We start from the raw sequence: 26,739 nt of genomic DNA, 5'->3' as shown, positions 1-26,739 counted from the left end.
TAAATAGAGACATTTAACTTGTTTTCCTTTTATTAACAGATTGCGAATCATCGCAGGAATACCTGTTTGCCCCAGACTGAAGACATGGCAGCTCTCCAACCCTGAATGTAATTGTTTAGCTCATATCTTTGCACTGAGACTCATTTCTGTCGCGCTTTACAGGTTAGATCTCCTTTATGACGATGCTTCATGCACCTTGTAGCCGGTTTAATGTGCCTCAGCGTTCAGCGGCACACACCACTGCGCTCCCAATGGCCTTACCGAGCCGCATTAGTCTGAAGGTCGTGAACATAAATACTTACCTAGCCAAGACATAACTGCCAACAGGATTTTCTATTCCGGCCGCAACCAACATTTTTTACGGTGACTGCACAGGTGTGTTGCTTGTTGCATAGCAAAGGATTAGATAATGTCCCGTAGCTGTCTTAACGGGGCTCTAAATGGCATTTTAACTGGAGCGTCCTGATTTACAGCTCCACACTGCAGACACTTGACAGTATCTGATGTGTCTCATAAAAGTAATGTGTGCTAACCACGAACAAGCTCTGGTGTTTAACACACCAAATAATCAACTTCACACAAATGTGTGCTTTCAGAGTAAAAAGCACACAGATGGAAACATAAACTCAGATTCTACACTCTTTGAACTTCCTAAATAAATAAATCTACTGCCAAAAGTATTCCCTCACCCATCCAAGTAATTGAATTCAGCTGTTTTCATCAATGTCATCAAATGTTAGGTTTTCCAAAAAGGATCAAACAGGCAGGAAAATCAAACCTGACAGTTGTTGGAACACTCTGACAGACTGCTTTCAAGGTTTTGAAAGTCACCTGTCAATTAAAAGACTACAGACTGAACAAGATGCAATTTAGAGGTCAAATACAACATGATCGGGTTCAGTGGTCCTTCTTTTATTTATGTCCTAAAAATACTTTGCAATAGATTAAATCTGCGGACATCCTTATTTTTTACAATAATTAAAGATGTTTTAAGGCTGTAAAACCCCTAATTACACAATTTTTATCAGGCAGACAGACATTTCTGGTCTCTGGTTAAGGGGTCTGCAATGCTCAACACTTAGAGTCCTTCAAGTCGATTTCTCTCCGACTACAAGGAGCCACAAAGTCCCACTTTACCATGTAAAATGAAGACACTGGTTTATATTTATGTTGTTGTTACTATTATTGTAAATATAAATGTACTTTGTCTGGCATAAATAAAACACAAAAAAGAGAAATAAAAAGACATAATCTGTTACTTTTGACAGAAGCTTGCATGACTTCCTTTCAAAATAAAAGACACCCCGTACCACATAGCAATGCAGGAATTAGTATTAAATACTATAATGTTAGCAGTGGAAAAAAAAAGGTAATTTGTTTTGTTGTTAGTTCGTCTCTGCCAGAAATCTACAAATAAGACCGAACTTAGTGACCCCTAACATACATTTTGGACCATATTTAAAAACATTTTTCAACAATAGGAAATCACCCTTATAATATCAGGATGTCTACAAATCCTTAAAAAGTCTATATGTCTTAAAATATCTTAAATTGAATTTTAATGAAACAAGGTCTTAAAAATGATTAAATTGTCATAAATTCACATAAGTGGGTCTTCATTTTTTTCCTCATCATTTCACTTGCTGTTACAAAAAAAGAAAACGTTTTCAGGATACACTGCGTCATAAGATCTTAAATTCTTTAAACTCAGTTATCCATTTAACTCATTATCCTTGGTGCTGGAAGATGGTTAAGTGGAAATTCATGAAAAGAAATGGCCTGATAAAAGGAATTACTCAAAACCGGTTAGTGGAAATCATAGTGAAGTGCAGAGTTTGCCGATAGACATTCAAACTTGTCCTGATCAGGATCATAGCATACGAAACGCAAGTGTAAAGCAAGAAACAGCTGACCCCGGCTGTTTGTTTCATTTATTTAGTACAGACAGTAGTAAATTAGATTTTAAATAGTTTTAAAATAGTCCTAAAATCCTTAAATGTTAACCAGTAAACACCTTGAATGCGGTTCTCCGTATGTTTGCATTCTGAGTGTGCTTACTGATCTCCAACATGATACATTCTGTACATCAACTGGTTGAAAATGATTTTAAAAAGTTTGAACTATCTGATTGTTTTGTTTCGCTTGATGCATTACATACATTTGAGTTTTTGAATCAATGGAGGACAATGTGCCTGACATAGATGATCAAAGTGTTTTTTTCTGTTTGAGCTCTTTTTGACTTCTTTGAAGAACATTTAAGGCTATGTCTGAATTCCCTCCCTACTCCCCAACCCCTAAAAGACTATATAGTCCAGGACTATCCAGTGCTACTACTTTCTTTTTTAAATGCCAAATATAACATCATCCATTCACCAAAGTAAAAACTTGGTAGGTATTAACATTTTATGAAGACTGTTTATGAATTCATTGTTCTGAGGATGAAAACTTGGATGACTTCCAAATAATAATCTTAAATATATTTTTGTCACATAACAAATCTTTTAAATGCGATGCGATGTGGTCCATATTTGCCAATCTAGTGAATATTGATGCACACTGTTTTTTTGCAAAGACTTCTCAGAAATATCCAGATGACAAGACTAAAATTGTAGATTTGGACATCCTGACAAAATGGCAAACACCATAAATAGTACATGAGTAATGAGAGAATTTTGACACAACCTTAAGCTACGGACACCTCGACCATGTGGTGCAAGTTCTTGAACGTAGATTTAGCCATTGATTTTCACACTGGACAAGCAGGGAGGGGCTTCTCCTTCTTTGTCTAATGTTTACTAGTGCATATACTGCCATCTGCAGTTGGAAGAGGCTTGGTGAGAAATGTTGATTGATTATTTATTTATGATAGGTATAGCACATATTAATATAACATTTAAAAATGCAAATGTATACGATTGTAGCCCTAAAAGATAGTGACATCCATGTGTCACTACCATATCAAAGTCCCTGATTGGTCAAAGTTTGACCTGAATTAACCTTTAATGAACATCGAATGGCCACGCTATTGTACATGAAAATGCGGCGCTACACGTGAATGTGAGAGTTTTTGAAAGCAGAACCACAAAACGTCCATTTACATGCGTGGACATAGACTTTCCATTAACATTGACAGCTTGAACATGCGTTGCTAAGGGCAACGTAGCTTTAGATTTTTGATCTAAAAGTTTTCCAAAGCAATCGAAACTGGATTAAATACTTTTGGAGGACAACAGTTAGTTGGAAAGCATATTATTGATGATTTGTGGAAATCTCTTCCACTGTCTCCTCATGGACTGACTGTCACACCAATGGGGTTTTCTGATCCAAAAAGAACAATCACGTTTGGTGAAAGAGCGCAGTTTGTCCTGAGGCTCTGTCAAAGAGCCAAAGCAAAACTGATGGACCTGATAATGAAGGGCTCATGTTTTTGTTTGTGCTGCTGCAGCTGAGGCTCTGTGCAGGTGGTGAGAAGAAATCAATACACCATCTCATTGAGGATTAGCTATTTTAATTACTTCCACCTCTCAGTTAGCCCCGTTTGCTTTGAACCTGGTTTGGTTTCTTTAAGCAGCATGCAAACCCAATCAGCTGCAGCATTTCTGCACAGTACTGGATGATACCCGGATATTTTCAGCACTTAGTCAGCTAGTTTACGTACAACTGATGCACCAGTATATATATTCACTATCATTAAATGCAAAAATGTATTTCCTCCAGGGCTGCACTTATATCATTTTCTAACTAAAATGAGTTTAATAAAAGTTTGCAGAATTTCACCCTTCCTAACATGTTTTCTGCTGAGACATATGATAAATGCATGATAAAATATTGACAGAGTAAACATGTGGAGAAATTGATGATTTGCAGAGTTCCTTCCTGAGAATAATTAGAGGAGGATATGGTTTTAAAGAACTCTGTATAGCAGTTCACCCCCTGGCAGGGTTCAGCAGTCTGCTGCCAGCCAAATCAATACTCCTGAAACTCAGTAATTGCTATTAGAATAAGCCCTTAAATCCATCATCCACTGTGTTTACTTGATTAGATTAATTTAGCTCTAATGGGCGTGTAGGTGAGTCATGGAGAAAATGTGTGACAGCCTCTGCCTTACCGAGACAAATGACCTCTGAACCGCAGAAAGAACCTGGTCGGGATGACAGGAAGGAGTCTGATCAGTGGGCGCAGGGCTCATTATCGGCTTTTCACTGTCAGTCTCGGTGGCTTCAATGACGTGGAGAACTCTGTAATTCACTCTCAGCTGCGCCTTTCCTCGCTACACCCAAAGATTGGCGGAAAATAGAGAGGACTGGAGCCTGATGGACAAAAGAAGAGAAAAAGCAACAAAAAAAAGCTTATAGAAAAGAGGAAAAGAGTTTCCGGTGGTGTCAGTGGGGCAAACTGATCTTGTAAGCAGAAGGGACAATTAATGATGATCTTTAAGATGGGTGAGCCCAGCAGCTCAAACCATACTGTTAAAATCTCTGAAATAGCCTCCTAATTGACCTGACTCTAAGAGCAGACGGGATCAATCGGTCGACTTAATGCAGCACAAGGAAATGGTCAGCTCCGGCAAGAAAGGGTCAAGCACTCAGCTCTCACAATTTAATGCGACTTAATAATGCAGCAGTGACTTCACTGAACTGCTTTACATACGCCGCCGTACAAACGGCATCAGATAAAAACCAATTAGGCTTTGATTGACTGATAGCTTTTTTCTCTCCCTCCATTTTTTTCCCATAAAAGTGAAGAACGGGTTTGTTGTTATGGAGATGGACACCAGGCAACAGCCAGACTGTAGCAGTAGAAGAAAATACTCATTGTTTCACATGTTTTAAAAACAAGCAGATCCAGAAACTTGAGAAAATCTGTTAGTCACTAAGCAGAAATAGAACAAGGTTACCAAAGGACATTTAGATTTGACCAATAGAACATGTTTTTTACGCTAATGCTGTGATTTAAAGTACACGCTAGTGCAAAGTTATAACTTAATAAAGAAACAAAACATTTCATTTTAGTAAAATAAATATTGTATTTCAGCTTTTTCAAAACAAAACTTTAAATTAGTAATATTTAAAAATCCACAGATGCCAAGATGTCCTAAATAAGCAAACGTTTTATATAATAAACAATTAAATAGCTTAATAAAAAAATATAATTTAAAGGATGTATTTATAATCAACTATACCTAATTCATAGTTTTGGATTACTATCATACAATTTATTGGCTGCTATTATTTTATTATCAGTAAAGAACAATAAAAAAGAAAATACCAAATGTGTCAAATGAAGCAGATTTTTTTTTTTTGTAGCCCTCATTAAAAACATTTTTACAGAAAACTTTAAAGCCATCTTGGAGAAATTACATTAAGAAGACCCCCAAAACAAGCAACAACAATTCCAATTTCCCCTCAGTGGTGGTAATCGTGTGTCGAATAAGCTATTTGAGAAAAATCTGAGAAAGAAGCTGAGTAATGCTATGTAAAGCTTTGTCATGGTATTTTAGCAGCTGCTCTCTAAATCTGATTATTTTCCTCCCTAATTCTGCCTTTATATTCACCTGTGTGCTCTGATTCACTGATATGTCGAGCTCATAGAGCAAATCCCCTGTGTCGGTGCGCGTATTGGTTTAGGAAAAGTCACGTGACCAATATGGTCAACCCGCAGTGTCGCCGGATTGCGTGGTTGTCTGCCCAATTGGGCAGTTTTGATTTTTATATTGGGGTAAAAGTCATTAACGCAGGTTTGGCGTCAATTTGACAGGTTTTAGTTAGCTTTATTTTAAGAGGGAACATTTTTTTATCTTGAAAATTCTATATTTAAAAAAAATGACCGATATAGATATAGATATATATCTATATCTATATCGGTGGAGTCAGTAAACTTCTTTACCAGCAATGGTGTTTTCTGTCCCGCAGGAGTCAGTATTGAGTGACACAGTATCGATAATTTAGGTAATGTGCCAAAACACTTCACAAGGCCTCGTCTACCAATCACTACACACACCTCTTTATAATAAGATGTTCATATTTAAGCTTTCGTGACATATCCAAGGTATTTATACCTTGTCTAATGCATTCAACTGTTTTAAGCTTTTCAGCAGCAGATACTATTTCTTTGCCGTATTGCTTGAAAATTTTGGTCTGCTTAATAATATGGAATGTCCTTCTTTAATACTTTTTCCTTTAATTGAACTCACCTGGTAAACTAATGATTACAGGTGTCTGAGATTGATTTCTGTCATCCAAAGAGCCCAGAGATACAATATCCTTCATGAGTTTAATTGAAAAACAAATCATTTTTTATCTTTTTGACACTTAAATACATTTTGCATGATAGTTTGGAACGCACAGTATAACATATTCTCATTTAAATGCTAATTATTTTGTAGATTAAACTAAAATATGCAAATAAAAGAACAATAAAAACGCTGGTAGAGCAAATGTAATCTATCCAAATTTGGAAAAAGAAAAAAATGTAGTTAAAAAACGTAACATCACACCTCTGATATTTTGGCTAAAGCTACGACAATAATTTACAATTAAAAACAAGAGTCGCAACAACAAACATCAATCCTCCCGGGAACGAAGAGACTCCCACTGTGAGGCGGAGCGGGAGACCCTCATTTTGGTGTTGTGTTCCTGCTGAGAATCCGCCAAGGAGATAAACATGTTATGTCAACGTATAATGTTAAATAAATACATAAAAGAAAACTGCAGCAAGTCTGAAATCAAACCTTTATGAAATCAAACCAGGAGAACTTTCAAATGTTCATTTAACTGTGACATGCACTTAAAACGAGTGTTGATGATTAATGATAACTTCACTCAGAGTTGATTAATAGATGATGTCACGTTGCCACGTTACCACTACTGCAGAAAAATATAACTTTTCTATAATAAATCATGGAGTTTATAATGACTAACAAATGTCACTGAAATACCAAGAGATTTAATTGTTGCAGCTAAGTGGATGAATTCGAAACACCAGAAAAAAAAAATCTGGTGCCCTCTGTTCATAATAAAACACAAATAGTTGCATATATACTACGAAATTGACAGAGAAAATGATTATTTAAACATTTATTTTACAAAATATCAAACAATTTCTGGACATTCATTGCCACATAATGGAAAACATGGATAGTGTTGGGCGAGTGTCTTGGGTTTATATATTTTGGTGAGCTCTACAGTGGCGATGGAAAGCATGTGACCGTGTCCGGGTTCACTAGATCAGTCTCTGCCAGAGCAGTGTACAAACCTTCATGGTTTACTTTCAGCGGAAGCCGCGCCTGGGTTACAGCTTTTTAAAATGTTACTTCCGTCTGTCTGTGGCCCACTTTGAGCATTTATTTAAGAGGTAAAAAATAAAAATCGAACTGGAGGATCTTTTTATGTTTGTCTTGATGAAAATAGAAACGGGTGGCAGGCTAGCAAACAAAATGACGCAACTGTCAAAAACAGGTATTTTCAAAGTATAATAATAAACACAAATCCATTGTCTCTGTAACTTTATTATTGTGAGATTATGTGAAACATTCAAGAATCTGTCGACACATATCATGCAGAGTAGTTTGGTACGTGGAAATAACTGTCTCCATAAATCCATATTTGGAGGAAGACTCCTGGTTGTGTCTGTAAACATCAGTTTTATGTTTCTCTGAATTCAAAAGCTCTTCTTCAGGTTCCTCACGATCTCCCCAAAGAAACTCTCCAAACACGTTTGTGTCCACAAATGAAGATTTGATTATGAGAATGTGTTGCATTGACAACAAGAGCTGCACCTTTTAAAATAAAGGTGCCCATTGTATTTGTTATGCGTTAGATCCAGATGCTGGATGCATTTCTTCCTTCTCTACAATTATGTACCTCTTCTTTGGTCTCTTTCTTGGTTGTTCCAACTTCTGCATCCTTTTACCAACACTGTCACTGTCCCTCCGCTGAATGTGTCCAAATTATCTATTTCTCTGCATTCATCTCCAAAGCATCTAACATGATCTGTTACTCTGATGGGTTCATTCCTCATCCACACTCTCCATTGCTCTGGACTGTTAAAGTCCTCCACCTTCTTCACCTCTACTCCCTTTAATCTCCACTTGAGTTCCTCTCATTTACTCAGTTTTGATTTGGCTGACCTTCATTCTGTTACTTTTCCAGACCAAACCTCCACCTCTCTAGATGGTCCTTCATCTGCTCAGATCACTTTTTTCCAGATTCAAATTATGTTAACCACCGTTGTGGGGTTTTTAATTTCAATACCAGACATTTTGGCTCCAATTTTCTTTCACAAAATATAGTCCAAACAGTTTTCTGCAGCAAAGATTTTAAAATATTTTATTTTCCAAAAGTCAATTTGACATTTTAGCTTCAACATAAACAAACCCTGAAACATTCTAAGTGCAGGTTGTACCATAAAAAAGGTGATTACATGTAGCTGAAGAAGCAAACAGAGTTGTCTGCGTGGAGTGAATGGGGATTATAATAAGGATGATAATGTTTTTAGTCAATGACAGGCAGAACAAATTAAAGGTAATTAAGGAGCATTTTGCTCTCAAGGTCGTATTTAAATAGCAGCAAATGGCCTTTTTGCTTGCCGTATGTTGTGTGTGTGGATGTGTGTGCGTCTCAGAAGACGGTGCAGAGAGATCGGCATTACGTCAGCCTGTGGATCAGGCAGTTTGTGTTTTAGAGCAGGCGCAGAGGCTGTGTGAGGTTAGTCTGTGCCGGAAAATGGTTTTCATTGTCTTTCAGGTGAGGCAGAGCTTTGATTGAACAGTTTCATTATGTACTGTAGTGTAAACAGTGCAGGATTTGTTATTTCCCACATATTAAACAGTTCAGAGAACCAGAGTCATGAAATATGGATGTGCAAAGTCAAACATCTACAATATGATGATATTTCAAGTCAATTTGGTTCAGATAGGGTGGAGTTTTTGTTTTTTTTATTTCATTTCAGGACTACTCACAAAATTCTCCTACATTTCTTGTATTCCTCTATAGAAATGTATAAAGGAATGGTTGGAGACACTTGCAGGGACTCTGGGATTATAATACAAAATATTTTTTTCTTTCTTTTTTTTTAATTAGAGAAAAAAATGTGAACAAAATGTCTTTCCTTATCCCACCTACATCAACTGGTTCCACATGAAACGGTAAAAAGGATAAGTTGAAATTAAAAACCTAGAAATCTTTTCAATCTAAAAGCACATTTAAAGTTAAAACTGTGAGATCAAAAACAATCATGTTTAATTAACTTAACATAATTTTGCTGATTTCTGCAATCTGGTGTGTCAGAGTACACGCAATGTACCACCAAATACAGACTTCAAATTCAAGAAATTATTTTTTTTTTGTTTTAATAATTTAGAGCTTCTTTAAATTGTTTCAATGTTTACTGTTTTAACTAACTCAATCTTCTTTTATTTTTAGTTAATCAGTGTTTCTTAAGTACATTCAAATTGTATAATAGAGCACCAGTTTCTGTGAGTACTATTTCTTTTCTCCAACACAAAGACTTTGATTGTGTTGGAATTCCTTCATTACTGACTTAGTGTGATATTTAGTGAGTTCACCATTTTGTAGTGATGTCAAAATCTACAATTCTAACAACCAGTGTCGTAGTAATTCTTCAGAATTCTCTGTGAAAGAATGGGGTGCATCAATGCTCACTAAATTGTCAAATATAGAACGCATTGTGTTTGTACAATTTTTCATGTGAAATTCGTGTTTTTAGAAAAAAAAAAAAAAAAAATCAAGTTTTCATTATCAGAACAGAGTGGATTGATTTATTCGATTTTTATTTTGAGAAATCTGTGTGACATCCTGTTTGCTGTTAAAAACAAGTAGTAGTAGTGTCTAAATTGCTTAAAATTTTTTTTTTTTAGTAGTTACAGAGCAGGGAGGGAAATGTAAGAGATTGCAAGTCTGATTACTTTATTACCAACACCTGTTATCTGCCACAGATGAATCTAGATACAAATGACTTCCTTGAAAAGCAATTTGACAAGAAGACATTTTGTCTATGAGTCCATTTTAGAGTTCTACTTGAGTTGTTCTCATTTTTTGTGCTGTTGAACCAAACAAAAACCATAATGTTTGCATTTGAAACAGATATTACAAGAGTGCAGACATTTTTGGTCATGAATATCTACAAAATGAACAATATTACGGTTAAAAAAAATGTTATCCTTTTTTTCTTTTTTGTTTCTTTCTTTATTTTTTTTCCTTTCATGAAGCATCAGGAATGTTGGAAACACAAAATCAAAAACAGAGTACAACACATTCCTATAACTTCATGGATGAAAGGGAGCAGACGGAAGAACAATGTTCTTATTTTGTGCCTGCCCCTGCTAAATCTAAATAATCGTATATATAAACCAATATACGTAGTTTGGATGGCCCCACTGTTAGCAATACAATAAAATAAAACTGTAATCAAAGAGTGAAATCAATTACTATTGACATAACTTTCCAATTTGATTCTCCTAAACATATTTTTAAAACTTACAATATTTGTACAACTTTTTAAATCATTTTTTTTCGTAAGTTCCAAAGTTTAACACCAATATAAGAAAACACATTTGTTTTAAAGTGGTGGGAACAACTGGGTACTTTAAATCAAATCTCCTTTTATGATTTAAATCTTAAGAACTAAAAACAAACATCTTCGGGAAACTCTCTGGCAGGTTTTTAATTTAAACATTCCTAACAGAGTTTGTTGTTCTATTAAGTGTTCAGATTTTAAAAGACCAGACTTGCTAAATAATACATTTGTGCTTTCACTATACCCAACTTTATTATTCTAATGATTCTTTTCTGCAATAAACATTATAGCATTAGATTAGTTTTATATGTGTTACCCACACTTCTACACAATAAATGAAATAAGTCAGAATAAGTGAACAATATAAGATTCTCATTGTCTTACAAGATACAAGAAACTTAACGTTATTGAAAACAAATATTGTTTTCGACATTTTAGCTTTAACATTTGATATATGAGGTTTCCATGTAAGATTTTCATCAACTATTACCCCAAAAAATCTAAACTCTGGTACCTTTTTAATGTTTACAGCGTCGATAGACAGAGTGACATCATTCTGTTTCCTTTCCGCAAAACACTATATTTAACGTAAAGTCAGTTCATGTTCCTATCAAGGTGAACCATAATAAAAGCTGTTATTTAATTATCGTGCTCACCAGATAAATATTGGTTAGGATTTAGGTAAACGCTGGATAACATCCTGCAGGCTTCAGTTAACCTGCAGTCTGGAAAATGACAGATTAAAGCAAAACCAGCTTTTATTTTTAAAATAAACACTCCATATTCTGGTACAAGGACTTTTCATTAAAACTCTATGGCCCCTTTGAGAGAAGTGGGTCCAAACCACAATCCCACTCAGTACCAGAACCTGGCAGCTTATAATGGAGTCACTAAGTGCTCTGTGAACACAGACTATTTCTTCTTAACAGAAAAATTGAAAGTAATATCAGTTTCAGCTGTTATTGCAGCAGTTATCAGTAAAAAAAAAAAAGACATATTTTCGTCATCACATTTCAGAAGTGAGAACTTAACGAGCGGTGAATCAGCTAATCAATGATGGAGGCAAATGTCATCAGCAGATTATAAGTTTTAAGTAGAAACGCACAATTATTGAGTAATTATTCTCAACTCTGTGGATCCAAAACTTATTCAAACTTTGTTTTTCTTCACTTTCAGTGCCCATAAAATTACACACCATGCTCACAAACCACTCAACCGCAGGCAGACCTGCACACGGAGACACACATCCCTGACGGGAACAGATCCTACACTAACAGAAATATGCTCACAACCAGCACAACTGTCCTGCAGAGAGGCGCATTAAAAACCAATTAGGCCGCTCTGATTTGTCTTCTTTTCACAGCCTGGCCTCGACAGCAACCCGCAAAATCCAGCTGCCTAACCCCAGGCCTCCGCCGAGCAGCAGGAGAAGGGGAGGCTTCTGGGAAGTGAGGAGCGGGGATGACACGGAGACAGAGAGGACCTCAGCGCAAAAACTCCACTGGTGGATGACACCACAGTTAGCAGGAAGAGTGGGGGAGAAAAAGTTCAAAAAAACAAAGTTGGGAAAACTTTGGTTTTAAAATTGTAGGTTTTCCTTTTGTGTGATTTTATTTTATTTTGTAATTTACATTCTATCCCGCAGCAGTCCTGAACAGCAAGGACCAGATTGCTTTTGCAATTCTTCTTTTTTCTAAGCAAAAGTTTACCTCCATCACATTCTTAAAAACTCACCAAAATTTGCACATACCTAGAACCCGGGGAAAATGAATTCCTAACTCAGTGAAGAACCTCCCCCTAAAAATTATGACCTCACAGCGGGAAAAACTGTCAAAAACAAGAATGGGGCCAACATCTCTAAAGGGGCTCAAATAAAATATGTCAAAATCCACAAATGAAACAAAAACACATGCGTCAGGGTTGTCCAAAGGAAGTTTTGAAATTATTATGGGATGGCAGCAGAACCTGTGGATTTCCATCCAATCAGTGGCAAAGCGTATATTTAGCATATGTCACATTTTCCTCCAATATTGTAAAAAACCAACATATTTTTCATGAAATTTTACAGTCACTAAAGAAATGTCAGTGCTCTTTGCTCTTGGGAAGAGGCTGCCATCTTGAATTAAAAGAAAAAAATATATATCTTTGGTACCAGCTACAAATATAAACTCTTCCTAGGTATTTCAATCTATAGCCTTCAAACTCCTTGAGCATCATGAGGAAGCTAACTGGTAAAAAGAAAAAAAAAGTTTGAAAATGGAACTAATAGATTTACAAAGGTGTTCGTGTGGCAAGCTTAAATATGTGATGCTGAATTTCAGGCTCAAGCTGAACAAAACAACATAATACACAATATGGACATATTGCCTACGGCAAAGACTGTTGTAAGGTAGCGCCTGCGGGATATACAACGCCGATCTTAGCTATAACCTAAATTTATTTTCTGTTTATATCATCTGCCAATTCCCATGTATTTGTATTTTCCACACATTCTCATTACTCAAGTCTTCACATATTGACATAAGGTTAAAGAACCCTCCTCTTCAAAGATTAACGTTTTGGGAATACCCAACTTATTTGTTGATGTGCTAGCTATTCCAATTAAATTAGGGCACCCCAACCTCCGGGCCTGGTACAGAGACGCAGACCACACTAGTAACCTAACCTTAACCCAGTACCGCGTTCAGTACCGCGGCCACAAGGTACCAACGACTCGTCCAGTAGCGCCAGTAGCTTTCATTTAAATTGCTAAAATGTTTGCTAGTTTGTAAGGCAGAAAATAAAGTGACATTATTTGCATGTTTGAGAACGTAAATTGATCACCAGCATTTCAGAATCATTTATTTCATAAGAATCTGCAATCACGTTCTAGCTTTACCGAAATGGCAAAAAAATACATTTTGCAAGGTTTTGAATCAGGGCCCAATAAAATGTGAGGTCCAGGCGTTTTGTCCGGACACGGACAGATCCTCGGGACACATCTGGTAATGGCTGTGGTACCGAACGCTGTAGAGGCAGATACAGAACCCAGTACCAAAACACAGTACTGGTATTTTACACATTTCCAATACTCTTAATAACTCTTAATTTGTATTATTTAATGTCCTAAACACCAGTTTTTCAGAAAACAAACAGAAAATAAAATTTTGCAAGAATCGTATGAAAGTTGTTAGAATTTTATGTTTTATCGAGTTCATCAATGTGATGTGGAAGCAGCAATAGGGAAATTCAAAAGTGCTGACCCTCCTTAAAGGTTCTGCCTCATTGGATTTTTTTTCACTTATTTGTCTGAGAGGAATTTGTCCATCTCAGCGAGTTTAACTCCATAAATATGAAAAACACATTTCTGCTATCTTACTTTCAGCAAAACTCATCATCACGGGAGACACTGTGGAAGGGGGGGGCTTCGTGGTAGCAGATAGCTTCACCTTGTCAGCCTCAGCTCCATCAGCAGGTGACTTAGAGGGGGGATAATCCCCGCCAATCAATTATCCTTCCCGGCCAAAGTCATCAAGCGGCACGAGTTGGGGCTATTTCAGCGGCCGCCATATCAAAGCCGTGGAATGGAGGGAAGTGTTAGAGAGAGATGTGCAGGTTCCAGTGGTTACCAGATGTGCTGCAAATCAGGATCTGGATCACTCACAGGTGATTTTAACCCTCATAATGTCAGCTGCACATTTGCGACCAATACTTTAACTTTATATCCTGTGAAGATTATGCTTTTGGATTGGTTTTTGCCATATATGTTATGTTTTATTTTGATCTTGTTCCATTTTAAAATGTCCCTGTCAGTCCAGTCACATAAGGTTCAGGTTTTCAATCATCCACAGTTGTCTTGATTTCAGTTAATTAGTATCAGTGTATCCAAGTGTCTGGGTTTCAGTACTTTCTTTAGGTCGTCTGCTTTTTCAATGCGTTTCTCCATGCAGTTTGTCATGCTCAAGTTTATTTATTAAACGTTTTAGTTTCTGCCACCAGGCCTGATGTCCTATATATTTACTCCTATACACTGATTGTATATGAGATATGGATAGAGTGACTCCTGCCCCCTGGGATTCCAAACAGGAAGTAGCCACTGGTTTAAAGAAGCCAAAGACTTCCATAGAGAAATAAACAGCTATACTAAGTCATTATATTGTATTTTCCAGTATAACCATTCTTACTTTGGTATATTTTTCTAAACATGTTCTTGACAATCCTATTTTTTTTCACATGTTCCATTTTCTGTGGTTGCAGTTATTTAAGGAACGCCTTAATAAAAGCATCTGATTGGTCTTGTGTCAAAAATTTTGTACTTTTGATTGATATATTTTGTGCAGCAGACTACATTCACATCGCCCTCGGCAACAACCGTTCAAGAGTCCACTTCCAATGAGAAGTCTATGTAAAGGAGCTTATACAATCATTTTGGGCTTCTGGATTCAAAATGATTGTGTTCATGCGTAGCTTGTCAAATCTCTAACACCATTTTTGGACTCTACATACAGAACGTGTTTTGAAAAACATGTCTTGAAAGTTAAACCAGGTCAAACTTTGACCAGTTGGCACTTGGACTCCGTAGTGACATATGGATGGTTTTTCCTTTAATTCCCTGAAGCACCAACTGTTTGAAAATTTGTCTTGGCGGAGAAATTAGTAATTGCGGTTTGTGCCTGGCTGAAAATTTTCACTATCACAAAGTCTTTCACATACTGGAATAGAACTGTCAAAGAAAAAGCCTCAAATAAGCAAGCGTTGGAACAACATGTGTCACATGTCCAGTGTCCATAGCTGTAGCGGTGTAGACTCCTCACTAGCTCTCTCCTGATTAGGGCTGGATATCGCCAATAATTTCCAGAATTTACTATTTGATTCACCAGAACCTGGACTGATTCAATTTAGATATTTTTTCAATTCTTTCAAACCTCTCAAATCAGTTCAATTCCATTCAATTCAATTTTGAATTTACACGGTTTACACATTTAGACAGATTTGTTTAGAAAAAAATATATGCTCATTCAGCAACAAATAACTCCAGTAAAATAATACTGTAAATGAAAAAACGTCTAATAAAGCATTTAACTTTAATATATTAAAATTCCTTGCACTACTGTCTGGTTTAAGCTAGTTCCCAGCATCTTCTACTCCCAACATACTTGACTGCTAGCATTTTAGCTTTCAACACACTTTACTCTTTCTTTAAACACACATGTTTTAACTCACCACATTGACCCATGTTGTCTGAGATCTTTCTTTTAACATAAAGTGTTTACTAACCTGTGGTATGGAATAGAAACGCAGCAGACGTGCTAGTTGAGCTGCTGCTAGCATCACAATGAGACGATTTATTCTTTCTCTGGTCTACTCCATGCAGTTGCACGCTATGATGCCACCTAGTGGACAGTTTGGGAATAGCATTAACTCAAACAAGTCAGCATTTACTTAGCAATTTTTCCAAGCCTCTACATTCACATTTGCTTATGTTTTATTCTTTTCTTTTTTTAAAACACTGCAGCCTTTTAATCTTGTAGACATTATTTTATCATAAACCTTTAGATTGTTTAAAGAAGTTTCTAGCATATATAATGTTTTTACAGTTTCTGCTTCCTGCTTGCATGTCCACTATTCCAGATTTATATGTCCTTTTATCATTTTTTGTGGAATTTACAACTAAAACTGTTGCAAATGATAAAATATCTGGATGATTTGAACACATCTTTTATACTAACTATGGCTAAAAATGCTTTGGCAAATAAATGAGTAAATCACTGGTGGATGGAGTGAAGGAGGGACAGGGATGCATTCTGAACAACTGTAATGTTTCTCAGGAAATCTTTCCTTCAGCGTTTGCTTTAAGTCTGCTTGGGTAATTGGTGACGGGACGGATCTATCTGCCTTTTCTCCAGAGCAAACCAAAAGTCATCAAGCAGTCAAAATGTTCTGTCAGAACTCAATTCTGTTATTTACCTTTTACAAATCAGTGCCGCTTTTAATTTTATGTTAAGAATGTGGCTCTGAAATTACTCCGACTCTCACAGCTCAACTCCAAGCAAACAGAACTTCCATTTGACGGTTGGTAGCGGCAGCGGCGGTGGGCCCCCCTCCCACCCCATGGCACACTGGGTTTGCATTTCCTAATCAGGAACTTAGACCCCGCTGAAGAGGCGAAGGAGATGTGTACTAGAGTCTAGCTGATGGCATTAATTTCAACTGTAGCCAATTTATTCTCTCAAATAATACAAGCACTAATCTAATAATGACAAGGAGGGGAAATTGCTTCTCACTGGCGCTCTGTCACAAAAGCGTGCACTCTGAACGTTAGAGTTCACAAGTGTGTTTCACTTTCCCTCGGAGAAAAGCGTGCGTGGATCTTGTCTATTAGCTTGGCACAATTATTGTTTTGTGTGTCTCTGTGTATGAAGGCTGCAGCACAGTCTTCTGCCATTATCATTATGAGATGGGGTGAGCAAAGGATTATTGTCTTAGTCATCCTCTACATCACTTACTTTAATAAAAAACTTAAAGCCTGTGATTATATTTCATCCGCAGATACAGTAAGCTGGAAGAGCAGACAATGAGAACAAAGACAAGGTTAGTTTTTGTGTCACGCCGCATTCTCTGCTGTCTTAATGAGCGCACATGTGCCGACACATGATTGTGCACGCTTTAGGCGGAGGAGGATGTCACCAAATTATTAAAAATCAGGAAAAAAAATGAAGACTTAGAGGAAGAGTAGAGACAAACTGGAAAATCACTGAATTACATTTATTTTTTGAAGGTCAGCTAAGCTCCACCTACATGGTTTTTGCAATATTTGGGGTCACTTAGTGTTGAATTTTGTACCTTTATGAACCAAAAAGCAGATTAGAAGGAACATTTTTTGTGGCTGCACACTTGAGTTTACTACAACTACAATTTCATCCAGTTTAATGTTTGATGCAAACTGTTAATATTTGTTTTAAATGTGAAAAAATACAACATTTAATCCAATAAAACCAAGCCTCTTTGACATTACTGCTGACTCCTCGATTAAGAAAGTGTTAGCCGTCCTAAAAGCTCCTACATGACACCATCGCTTAATTTACATAAATGAGTCACTGGTGTGTTTGTAGAGGACGCTGTAAGAGAGGAGTAATATTGGGCTTTTGTCAGCGCGAGGCGAGCTCTGGAGGTGGAATGTTCTGTTACTCAGCAGGGAGACGTGACTGCTGGGGGGTCTGAAAAGTCTCCATGTGGACACAAAGACACAACAACAGAAACTGTTAGATGAAAAACACAGAAATTGCATTTACAAGTTTTATTTAGAACCAAAAATTTTCCTTCCTTGAACTCAATGGATGCACATGTTTGACTCTTTGCTGCCAAAAGTATAAACTGTTACAGTATAAAATATTACAGTTTGGTCCAAGAAAAATGTTATCAATATTAAAACAAGTTGAGATTTGTTTATTTTTAGGAATGTCGATGAACATGCCAATAAATATATACAGTTTTTATCATTCACAAGACTAATTTCAATATTTAGAAGATTTAAGATGAATTTGTTGTTAAATGTTATTATATATATATTCAGTTTGTGGCAGAAGAAATTACTGTCCTCTCAGACCCCGGTGCAAATACACAAAAAATAAAAAAGCATAAAAAGATTTGAACCTAAAAATAAAGATAATGAATAGTAGTATAAATAAATACAATATACAATATAAAATTAAGTTAACTGACCTTCGCCTTGAAACTGAAAGATGTCAAATTCAAGGAAAAATTGAACACAGAATACATATTAAAAACTCTGGTTATTGGATAATATATTTAGTCTATGGTTGCTGTCATGCCTGGTTCCTCCTTTTAATATATACAAAAATATCTCTCTCTCTCTCTCTCTCTCTCTATCTCTCTATCTCTGCTTGTTTATATAAGATTCTAATCCATGTATTATATAAGATTCTAATTTGAATCCATGTAAATCCATGTGAATCCATGTAAAATGTCACACCTTGCATAAAAACCACAATTAAATTTAAGTTAAAAATAAAAAAGTTAACTATATAAAACAATGACCATCAAAAAGTGGAAGTGCAAATAGTGCAAATTTTGGCCCAACGCTGTGGCCTACAGGTACAGCGTGCACCCTGAAGCTGGTAGGTTGTAGGTTTAAATCCACTGTCAAGTCATGCCATAGACTATAAATGGGAGTCTGGATCTGTTATCATCCTGTACTCCAACTCTCATCATGCATCAGTCACAATTTTAAAGTCACCACCAGCTGTTCTTCATCATCATTGTACAATTCATTGGACAATTCAGAAATCGATAGTCTGCAATGATTGCACCAACCAGAAAGTGCTTCAAACCAGATTCAATGATGGAAGGAAATAGTCACATGATCATATCCATCTTCAGTCTGTTTGAGCCACAAGAGGAATGATACTTCAATAAATCCAGTTTTAGTAATCATTTTAACATGTAATAGATCACATGTTTCAAAGTCATGGCCCAGGGGCCAGATCCGGCCCTCCAGGTAATATCTGGCCCTCCATGTAATTATATCCAGCCCTCCAGATCATTTTAATTTTTATTAATGGCCCAATGTTATCTTGTGCTTATTTCTAACTTGTATAATTTTGACAAAATAGTTTTTTTATGGAGAGTAAAATATTGAACGTTATTTAAGGTTTAAGTTGATTTATTCGGGAATGATATTCCCTGCCTTTTATTATTCATAATTATGTTAAAAAGTTACGGTTTAAGAGTTTTATAAATTGACATTCTGCTAGCTTTTTGGACCATTATGGCATTTACTAAGAATTTTTAAGCAATTTTGGAATTTAGCTACTATTTCAGCTACATGCTAGCTGTTTTGGCTAGTTTAGGCTTTTTTCAGTTTGTTAGGCTATTTTAAATGTTGGCTAATTTTCAGCCACATGCTAGCTGTTTTGGCTAACCTAATTTTTTTTCAGTTTTTAGGTTAACTTGGCATTAAGCTAATATTTTAGTTAGCTGTCAGCTTCAGCGCTTTCAGCTATCAATTTAAGAATTTTCAGTTATCAGCATTTGCATCTTGAGCGGGAAACCTCAGCTTACAGCATTTACACTAGCATTATCGCAGGTAATGCTATATATCTAATTTATAATTATGTTAAAAAGTTACGTTTTTAAAGTTTTAAAAATTTAGTTTTAGAGTGTTCAATAAATGTTTTGGATTTTGGCCCCTTGTGCCATTGAGTTTGACACCCCTGTTATAGACAGATTTTAATGTAACGTCCATAAATGAAAAAAAAAACGTTTTAAATACTTCAAGTAGCAGATATTTATCTGTCAGGTTGCAGTTTCTGTGATAATCCAGCCAGTAAAGCGCAGGTACACCAAACAAAGCAGGTCACATCAGAGTTTTTCCTTTAAACATGATCACACGCTGCTTGAAATTTCCTTCAAAACATTCTCCCTTGTCACCGCTCACTTCTTTCTCTTGATACCGTGCAATTTTTTTTAAAAATAGTACAATCACATAAAGCCGATGTGCCTGCAGTGAGCTTTTTGACATGCCTCCTAGGTGGTCTGCCCTTACATGTGATTTTGTGTGCCACTGTGTGTGTGCGTGAGTGTGTGTTTGTGTTTTTCAAGCATGTCGAGCTCGGATCAAATGTGTGTGCGTGGATCCCCTGACACACCTCACACAGGGAGAGGTAAAAGACCACAGCAGAGCTGACAGTGCATGACTAAATGCCCCCCATGAACCTGTCTGAATGAAGCTGACTGCTTCAATGAGGCAGGGCCGGCGAGACAAAGCACATGTGGGCAAAAGAGCGGAGAGCGATGGAAGAGGCCAGACTGGATGTGTCAATCTCCTCTGCCAGGAGACAAGGACACTTTGTGCAGCTGCTAAAGGATGAGATACTCTGCTCCTGCCGGCCATTGAGGGACTCTGAGAAACCGGATCTATTGTCCTTCTGTTTTGCTTCCAGGACGTTTAGCTTCTTTTTAAGAAGGGGAAGCTCGGTGACAATACACTTGATTGATATCCGTGCCACTGCCCTCTTAACATTTGTGGGTGATTGCTTCTTGTGGCATGACAGTTTGGGGTTTTTGTGGGAAGAGGAGAGGCTTAATTCTCTATCTGATGGGCCTATTTTCCAAACTCCACCTTCCTCTCCGGTAGGCAAAGAAGTCAAGTGCTTGAGGCCAAAGTGAAGGCAGGCCCACATTGAACTAATCCATTGCCTAATTCAGTTTCTTGTTGAAATTGGGTAATTATCTCCAAACCCGGAGGAAAATCTATTCCTGATGACTCTGATTGGGCCAGCCACACTCCAGCTGATTACAAAAGGTGGCTTGATTGTGTAAAATTGTGCTGTCTTTGGACAAAAAGAAGAAATATTGGCCGGCAGTTGTGGTCAATAAGACAAAGTGACTCTGAAGTCGGACGAAAGCTAACTAAAAGATTCTGAAGCAACAATGACACATTTGCACAAGAGTTATGTAAAACTAGTTTGAACTCAGGTCTTGGCACCGGTTCTGTGACTTTCCACTGCCATAGCACCAGCTTTTGCCTCTTAAATCTTGTTCTTCGAAGGTCATAGCTGGGCCAAAGAAGGGGTAACAACGATAACTGACAAAGAAAAAAAGTGAAAACCAAATATTCATCCTCCAACTGAACCCAAAGGTCAGAGAATCTGGCCATCCTCTGACTCATTTTTGTTTTGTTTTCCAAAATTTTAATGGGGAGTTAGTACACATACATCTCAATGTAAACTAAACCATGTTTATGTTATGGAAGTATAAATTCTCCAGTATTTCAATGATTGAAGCCTTTCAAGCTGTCATATTTGTCTTTGGGACTTTTGTCATTACGACGGATCAAATGTTTTAAAAGTTGGGCCAAGATGTTTTTATTCAGAAGAGCTTTTAAGATTATGTAATTTTTTTTTTTTTTGCTTCACTTTGTTTTTATTGTTTTTTATTTGATTTATTCTGTAATATGTATGTGATGAGGCAACAACCGCCATGAAAAAGTTAGGTTGTGGATATCGGCTAATTTTCTTGGGTTTAATGAAACAAAAACTGAAGTAATTGCGTTTTACCCCATTAGTTGAAAGGATCATGGTCTTGATCTCCTCTCGCTCGCCCCGTTTGACCAGTCTGTGGTCTCTAAGCTAGGAGTGACACGTGATGTCACCTTGAAACTGGACTTCCAAATAAATGCTGTGACTAGATCCTGCCTCTTTCAGCTGCTACGTTTGGCCCGGATGAAGTCATTTTTATCAAAGTCAAATCTTGAAATTGTGACGCATGCTTTTGTGCTGTCCATGCTGAATTATTGCAGCTCCTTATATGCCAGGCTGCCAAAGGCTTCAATAGCAAGGCTGCCGCTGCAGCCAGATTTAACTTGTGGTGAAAGAAGTCTGAGCACATAACCCCGATCCTGGTCTCATTGAACTGGCTGCCTGTGCAGTACTTGATTTTTATGAAGATTCTTGTTTTTGTTTTCAAGTCATTGGCAGGTACTGCACCTTCTCACATCTCTAGTCTGCTTTCAAAATATTCCCCTCTTAATTCCTTGCACCCTGCGGACCAGTGTGTGTTACTGGTTCAGAGAATCAAATGTAAGTTTGGAGGTACCCCGCGTTCGCTGTGATGGTTTCTAAACTCTGGAATCAGTAACGACAGGCTATTAGAGAGAATACTTTCCCAGAGACTTTTAAAGCCAAGCTGTTCCCCCATTATTATCACGCCATAGTATCTGCCTAGCTGCCTTGTATGACCTCTGATTGGAAGATTGCAGGTTTAATTCCTGCTCTGTGTCGAAGTGTCCTTGGGCAAGACACTTACCCCCCGTTTTGCTTTTGGTGGAAGGTTAGCGCTAGTGTTCGTCAACAGAGCCGTCATTAGTGTGTGAATGAGTGAATTAGTCTGTGACTGTAAAGAGCTTTTGACCTTCAAGGAAGGTAGAAAAGCGATATGCAAGTATACATCATTTACCATTTATTATGTTAAATGAGTTTTTATGCGTTTTATAACTATGTGATGCATTTTGTTTTCCTCGTGTGCAGCACTTTGAGTCTCCTTGGCAGGTGGTGGAATGTGCTCTAGAAATGAATAAATGAAATGGTGACTGATTGTTCGTATGTGTTTTTACTATTGTAAAGCACTTTGGGATTTTTATCTGAGAAAGGTGCTACAGAAATTAACATTTATTTACTTGATGATAGTAACATAATCTGATGGACAACAGAACTAATCCATTAGGCGATAGGTGGAAATGTTACGGCCACTATGACCTCCAGAGAGCACCAGAAATTGAGAAAACGTTTGTGGGGGAAAAAAACGAAGTGACCAGAAATATAAATGCAGCCTAAATACTCACTACGAATGATTGGCAAATAACCCCCTCCTCACCTTTCTGTGAGGGGAGGGATGTGTGTATTGATGTGACCCAAAATTACATGTTTAAAAGATCAAAACAGTCTGGAGCATAAGAAGAGGTTAGGGGATGAAAAAAGTGGTTACTTAACTCTTACTGTGCAATTAGCCTTAACTTGGAATGCTAATGAGTAAATAATCACCTATGTCATTTTTTATCTGAATGGAGTAGTGACTCTTAATTGCTATGGGCCATTTGTAGAAATTAAACCTGCTCAGTTGTTTTCTGCATTAGACTAATCTAATGGGTTAGTCACAGGGTGGTTTATCTGTACTGGTGCTGCTGGTTTTGGGGTTGTCTGGAGGGTGGTACAGGGGAGTGGCCTCACCTAAAATTGAGCGTCGGTGTATCTTGCAACCCTGTTAAAGTTGATTTGGCAACGATGTGAAAATGGAATATGACATTGCTGTGTATGGTGAAGTAATTGTAAGGTAAATTACACACACTTATGAAATACAGGTGATGCTATTGTACACACTCTGGTTGTTAGTACTGGCTTTTTACTGACCACGCGCAAATGCTGCAGGCACATGGAGAGCACGTCACCAGTCAACCTATGCAGCATGTTCGTGGACTGTGGGAGGAAGCCGGAGTGTCCAAAGAAAACCCACACATGCACGAAGAGAACACACATTGTAGAATCCCAGCTGGGATTTGAACTAAGAACTTAAATTTGTCTAGTAAAATTGTATCAGTCATCAATGTACTCATTTACAAGATTTTTGTTCTTTGTGAATATTTTGTAAATATTTACCATGAATTTTGTTACAGATTTGTGTAGTGAATTAAGCAAGTAAACAGTGTGTTTTGTTTGTTGACACAAAAACAAATGTCAAAAAATAATTTGTTTTATTTATTTTTTAAGTATATGTTAATTTATAGACTATGGCTGTGTCTAAATTCCTTCACTACTCACTATATAGTGCGTTCGACATTTTATAGTTCTCTCTGAATCTACAATTCCAAAAATCAAGTTCCCTAGAAGTTTCCCAGAAGTCTTTGCGAATAACAAGCGTGCATCGATGTTCACTACATTAGCGAAGACCACAATGCATTGCGGTCTAACAATTTTTGTGCAAAAAATGTGACTACATTTGTTTTTTTAAATAACACATTCACATCATCAAAACATTGTGAAGTCACAAATAGGCATCGTGAAATGTTCTTATTGATCAGATTTTCACTTTGAGAAATCGGTGACGTCATGGTGACGTCATTTAGAGAAAGACATTGTGCTCACTACTCCTTTTTCAAAATGTCCAAATAGCTTTTAAAATCCAGGGCACTATATAGTTATTTCAGCCCAGTCTCAGTAAAATGCGTACATTTGCCACGATTTGAGAAATACCGTGTATAATATACGCCAAAACCGTTTTTTTGCGTGCATATAATACGCGCGGTCCTAAACATTTCAAATGTGTTTTCCACGTTTGACACGTCCCCTGGTGGAGGCGTGAGCATCACAGACAGCCCCACAAACGAACAATTTGCTTTTCTAACCCTAACCATAATCGTAATCCTAACCTTAACCAGGAACGACGTAATTTAGAAAAGAGCAGGAGGATTTCTGACCACGTGATTAAAATGAAACTTAAAAAGTAGTGTATATTGTACGCCGGCGCAACCTATTCTCTACTATTGCGTATCATATGCACGCAAAAACCGTGTTTGGCGTATGTTATACACGGTATTTCAGAGTGCAAAGTCGTGGAATATGTACGCATTTTACTGAAAGTGTGTTGGTTATTTAGTAGTTAAGGATTAGGAATTTGGACATGGCCTATGATAATTTCCAATAGAGGACATTAGTTCAGCCACGTTTAACAGTATGCAAAAATTAAACGCCAACAGTGTGCATTTTTAATAGCAATATTTAATGAGTTTGGTCTTCAGCTTGCTAAAATGTATTCAGTGTCTTATTGAAACAATTAAAGTGACATATTACAAAAGGCAAAAACTAAAAAGACGCAAAAAGTAAATTACGATGAAATAGTTCCTTTTTTTAATTTAAATAATGTTCCTGAAGCCATTTATGATCAAGGGGAAGTTGGAAGCATCTACTGCTGTTGTGTTGGCTGACACCAAATACTATTTAATTTTTCCTCGAGTCGTGTTCTTTAGATCATACTTCAAAGTGGCACTCTGCAGCCTCAACTTAATTTTGCGGAAAGCAGAAGCCCTCATATTGTTGCTTCTCCGTCTGGCAGTGGACACTGCTTTGTCTTTATAGTCGCTGTTTGGCTTCGGCGTATTTTGGTGTATTCATCATTTTGAAGCAAACAACCCATTATGCAAATGACACTCAAAAGCAACCTATTCAGCAGCTTTAAAATGGTTTCTTTTTTTTCAGTGCCTCTTGTGCTCTTTGTGATTTTTTAATAAATCAAGTGGAGCTGGAGGCTATGCATCATTCTCTGTCATGTGTCAGCAGGAAAAGAATCGTTGTTTGGAGCTTCACTTTGGGCTTTTGTGTTTGGTTCAAGACTGGTAGGAGCTGATGAGTATTTCATATCTTAACATCTAATATCTGAAACATGTATGCAAAGAGAAGGACAAAGTATCCTTTAAATGTTCCCACAAGAAGAGGCGGAGACTGGACGCATAAGTCAGGCATGGAATAAATCAATACTAAATATTGTGGTTTGTTGCAAATGAGGGAGAGGGTATTCATACAGCAGTCCATGAAGAAAAGATAAAGAAAAAAAATAACTCAATAGATAAGAAGCAGGCAGTTCGGAGCCAGATTGTCTTGAGAGCAGCAGTCAGCTTATGTCCTCCTGAGGCCTTATAATCCCTGACCACGAGGCGCAGGCCAACGCCAGGCGCCCGCGGTATTCCTCAGCCATCCGTCTTATCATTCATTTCCACGCCTGACCTTGGAAGGTCGTCACATCCAGCTCCTCTGCCTTCCCCCTTCATCTCGTCTTTGATCCGACTGTCAACATCTGCCTGGAAGCACTTGTCAAACACGGAGGGAACACGCTCATGCGGCGGGAGACAGGAATACGGCCCACAGATGGTCGTGACAGAGCCTTCAAAAAAAAGCATACGTCTGTCTGACAATTAAGATCGTCATGGAAACAGCTGGCTCACTCTTAATTGCTAAGGTCCTAACAATACTTCTGGTGTAATTAAATCTGAGTGGGCACCACGTTTGCCGCTATACATTTTCATTAACCATTAAAGATTGTTGTTAAAGCTTTAACTTCAAGCCATTACACAGGCTGCTTCTCCATGTGTGGACCAGGAACACATCAGAGCCAGGCTTGGTCTGACTGGCTCCACCCAACTGCAAACACTCATAATCAAGGTAATTTTCAGCCTTTGAACTGGAAAGCCTGAGCTGCCCGAGTTGAACAAAAGATTAGAAAGACTGACTACACACTTCAATCTTTTTGTAGCCCTCTCTCCTTTTCATTTTTTTTTTGTCAAAAAGAGCTGCACATTAAAAAAAAAAAAAACATCTCTAAAAAACTCCAAAACTGAATTCATCTGTCAAACAGAGGCACATATGAATCACATTAAATATTGTAGCTTTGTCCAACATTTCTTCATTTTTATCACAAACTGCAAAAAAATAATTCCCAGTGGTCTTTTAATTTTGGTCATTCACGAATTTCCCATCATGCCTTTGTTTGCAGTCTCTCCTGCTAGCTTACAGCCCCTCATACCCCAACCTAACATTACCAATGCAGCAAAAATGCAATATTGGAGCTATCCAGCTGTACTGTTTTTAGTCAGATTCCAGTTCAGATGAAGAAAACAAAGATGTATTTGATATGTTGCAATTAGAAGTTGTAGATTTT

At 37.3% G+C, this 26,739-nt stretch overlaps 2 long non-coding RNA genes across 2 annotated transcripts in view; one reads left to right on the top strand and one right to left on the bottom strand.

The window, feature by feature from the left end:
* Positions 1–16,815, bottom strand: part of LOC112136615 — a 28,992-nt gene extending 12,177 nt beyond the window's left edge. Inside the window, exons 1-2 of the long non-coding RNA XR_002917386.2 lie at positions 15,793–16,815; positions 4,109–4,310 (exon numbers count right to left, since the gene is read on the bottom strand). This is a non-coding gene — a long non-coding RNA (uncharacterized LOC112136615). The remainder of the gene's footprint in view (positions 1–4,108; positions 4,311–15,792) is intronic.
* LOC118599816 lies at positions 62–12,774 on the top strand. The gene is made up of 2 exons (XR_004949322.1): positions 62–107; positions 11,900–12,774. It is a non-coding gene; the product is annotated as an uncharacterized LOC118599816 (long non-coding RNA).
* Positions 16,816–26,739: the final 9,924 nt, after the last annotated feature.

The sequence above is a fragment of the Oryzias melastigma genome, linkage group LG16 (assembly GCF_002922805.2).
Source record: "Oryzias melastigma strain HK-1 linkage group LG16, ASM292280v2, whole genome shotgun sequence".
Lineage (NCBI taxonomy): Eukaryota > Metazoa > Chordata > Actinopteri > Beloniformes > Adrianichthyidae > Oryzias > Oryzias melastigma.
The sequence above is the reverse complement of the archived record's forward strand: the minus strand, read 5'-3'. Positions and strand labels throughout refer to the sequence as shown.